Source organism: Lactuca sativa, chromosome 1, assembly GCF_002870075.4.
Source record: "Lactuca sativa cultivar Salinas chromosome 1, Lsat_Salinas_v11, whole genome shotgun sequence".
NCBI lineage: Eukaryota > Viridiplantae > Streptophyta > Magnoliopsida > Asterales > Asteraceae > Lactuca > Lactuca sativa.
The window spans coordinates 63,134,421-63,138,068 of NC_056623.2; positions in this window are offsets into that span (position 1 = coordinate 63,134,421).

Here is a 3,648-nt window from a genome sequence, read left to right on the forward strand (position 1 = left end):
TGGGGCGGTGATTGATTGTGGGCAGCAGCTAGTGAGGGTTGGCACTCCCAGTGGGGGAGAGTTAGTGATTCAGGGCGAGAGGCCACAACGCGGACCAACCTTTTGTTCCGCCGCGAGAGCGAGACGTTATTTCTATCAGGGTTGCGCGGGTTATGTAGCTTATGTCTTGGATGCCCGGGAGAAGGGCAAGACGGCAGTTGATGATGTTCCGATAGTGCGAGACTTCCCGGATGTATTTCCTGAGGATTTACCGAGAATACCTCATGAGAGGCAGGTTGAGTTTAGGATCGACCTGATTCCTGGTGCGGCTCCGATAGCCAAGGCACCGTATCGTCTAGCTCCCCCTGAGATGCAGGAGTTTTCTACGCAGCTGCAGGAGCTGCTAGACAATGGTTTCATTCGGCCGAGCAGTTCGCCTTGGGAAGCGCCGATCCTGTTTGTGAGGAAGAAGGATGGGTTGCATCGTATGTGTATAGATTACCGGGAGTTGAATAAGGTAACGGTGAAGAACCATTACCCACTTCCGAGGATAGATGATTTGTTTGACCAGCTTCAGGGAGCGTCGTGGTTCTCCAAGATCGATCTACGCTCCGGGTATCATCAGATGCGGGTTAGGGATGAGGATGTTCAGAATACTGTTTTCAGGACCAGGTATGGTCATTATGAGTTTGTGGTGATGCCATTTGGGCTCACCAATGCTCTAGCCGCGTTCATGGACCTCATGAATCGCGTGTGCAGGCCGATGCTGGATCGGTCAGTGATAGTATTCATAGATGATATCTTGGTGTATTCCAAGACGCAGGAGCAGCACGAGGAGCACCTGAGGGAGGTGATGGAAGTTTTGAGGAGGGAGAGACTTTTCGCAAAGTTCTCCAAGTGCGAGTTCTGGTTGCGCGAGGTGCAGTTACTTGGTCACCTTGTCAACCAGAAGGGTATTTTGGTGGATCCGGCCAAGATAGAGGCCGTGATGCAATGGGAGGTCCCGAAGTCTCCATCCGAGATTCGGAGCTTCCTAGGGTTGGCAGGGTACTACCGGAGGTTCATTCAGGATTTCTCAAAGATAGCAGTGCCGCTCACCCGACTGACCAAGAAGTCGGTAGTATTTCGTTGGGGGCCTGAGCAGCAGGCAGCGTTCGAGACCCTCAGACAGAGATTGTGCGAGGCTCCGATCCTTACCTTGCCAGAGGGAGTAGAGGACTTCGTAGTCTGCTGTGATGCCTCAATCACAGGTATGGGAGCAGTGTTGATGCAGCGTGGCCATGTGATAGCTTATGCCTCAAGGCAGTTGAAGCCTCACGAGGCTAACTATCCTACCCATGATTTAGAGCTGGGGGCGGTTGTGTTTGACCTCAAGATTTGGAGACATTATCTTTATGGGGTCCATTGTACTATCTACACGGATCACAAGAGTTTGAGGTACCTTATGGATTAGCCGAGTCTGAACATGAGGCAGAGGAGGTGGTTGGATGTGCTGAAGGATTATGATTGCGAGATCCTTTACCATCCAGGGAAGGCCAACGTGGTGGCCGACGCCCTAAGCCGCAAAGTGTCGGCATCCCCTATCATAGATTTGTGTTTGAGGATGACAGTGATTACTCCGTTGTTGGAGCGGATCAAGGTGTTGGATTAGTGTCTAAGTCCATAACTATTTTGGTATGTACTTGACCCGATGGTGCATGGTCCTTTTGGGTTGCCTTCACCAAAGCAACTTGATAGGATGAATTATGGAGAGAAAGGATTAAATATGATTTATTAATATATTATGAGAATAATATATTAAAGGAGAAATCATATTGTTTAATTAATATCAGTCAATAATTAACTGGTAATTAGTTTTGTGACTAAAAGAGATTAATTAAACTTAAGGGACTGGAATTGTAATTATAAGATAATTGCAATTTGGGCCATGGATTGTCTTGAATCAAGGGGTGGACGAATTCTAATGGGAAACCCATAAGGAAATCGTCCAAGGGCTTGATTAAATGAGTCCATGGGTTGCTTAGGGCTTAAGCAACCAAATTAGGGTTTCCTTGTTAGATAACCCTAATAGCCTCACTATATATAGATCCCTTAAGGACCAAAAACGTGGACAAGCTTCTTGCTAGGGTTAGAACACGTTTTGGGCAGCCTCCATCCTCTCTCCTCTTCATCCTCTTCCTTATGGTGTTTGTGAACCATTAGAGGAGTGACACTTGTGACTCTAAGCCTTCCAAAGTCAATTCAAGGAGGAATTGGGATTGTTATTGCTACATAACAATCAAGGTAACATTATAAACCTATTCTAATATCTAATATGATTACTTGTATGCTAGAATTAGGGTTTATAGTCTTGGATTCAAAGCATGTACAATAGAGAAACCTAGATCCAAGCATTAGGGTTTGTATGAGCACATAGGATGTCTTATGACCAAAACCCATCACAAGGAGGCTCAGGTTGAGGGCCTCAAGGAGGAGAGGCAAAAGTGTGAGAGGATAGTGGGCCGAGTAGCTTCGTTTGATTATGACAGTCGGGGAATGCTGACGCTTCATGGGAGACTGTGGGTACCGTACTGGGGTGGAGTACGGCAGGTGTTGATGGACGAGGCTCATAAGTCTCGGTTTTCTATCCACACAGGGGTGACGAAGCTGTATAGAGATCTTCGACCCGATTATTGGTGGCCCTGCATGAAGCGGGATGTCGCTTGGTATGTTGAGAGATGCCTGACCTGCAGGAAGGTCAAGGCGGAGCACCAGAGGCCTCACGGCAAGAAGCAGCCGTTAGACATTCCCGTGTGGAAATGGGAGGACATCACCAAGCTTCCCAGGACCGCACAAGGAGTAGATTCGATATGGGTAGTAGTGGATCGGTTGACGAAGAGTGCTCATTTTATCCCGATTCAAGAGAGTATATCGGCAGAAAAGTTAGCTGATATCTATGTGCGTGAGATCGTGGCACGTCATGGAGTGCCGGTATCGGTGGTGTCAAACCGAGATGTCTGTTTTACATCCAGATTCTGGAAGCGGTTTCACGACGAGATGGGTACTCGTCTTCATTTCAGCACCGCTTTCCACCCTCAGACGGACGGGCAGAGCGAGAGGACGATTCAGACTCTCGAGGACATGCTCCGGGCATGTGTTTTAGACTTCGGTGGCAGTTGGGATACGTATCTTCCGTTAGCGGAATTTTCGTATAACAACAGTTATCATGCGAGCATTGATCGACCTCCCTTTGAGATGCTTTATGGGAGGAAGTGTAGGACCCCAATTTGTTGGGGCGAGGTCGGTCAGCGAGTCGTTGGGACCACAGAGGTGGTGCTCAAGACGACCGAGTTGATTCAGCAGGTCCGTAGTAGACTGCAGACTGCGCAGACTTGGCAGAAGAGCTATGCCGACAGGAGGCGTTCAGACTTGGAGTTCCAGGTAGGCGATATGGTCCTCCTGAAGGTCTCACCCTGGAAGGGTGTCATCAGGTTTCGGAAAAGGGGCAAGCTGGGCGCCAGGTTCATTTTTCCTTTCAGAGTTTTAGCCCGAGTGGGTCGGGTTGCTTATCAGTTGGATCTTCCAGTTGAGCTTAGCCAGATCCACAACACTTTCCATGTGTCTCAGTTGAGGAAGTGTTTGGTGGATGAGTCAGCAGTTGTTCCCCTAGAGGACATTCAGGTTGATAGC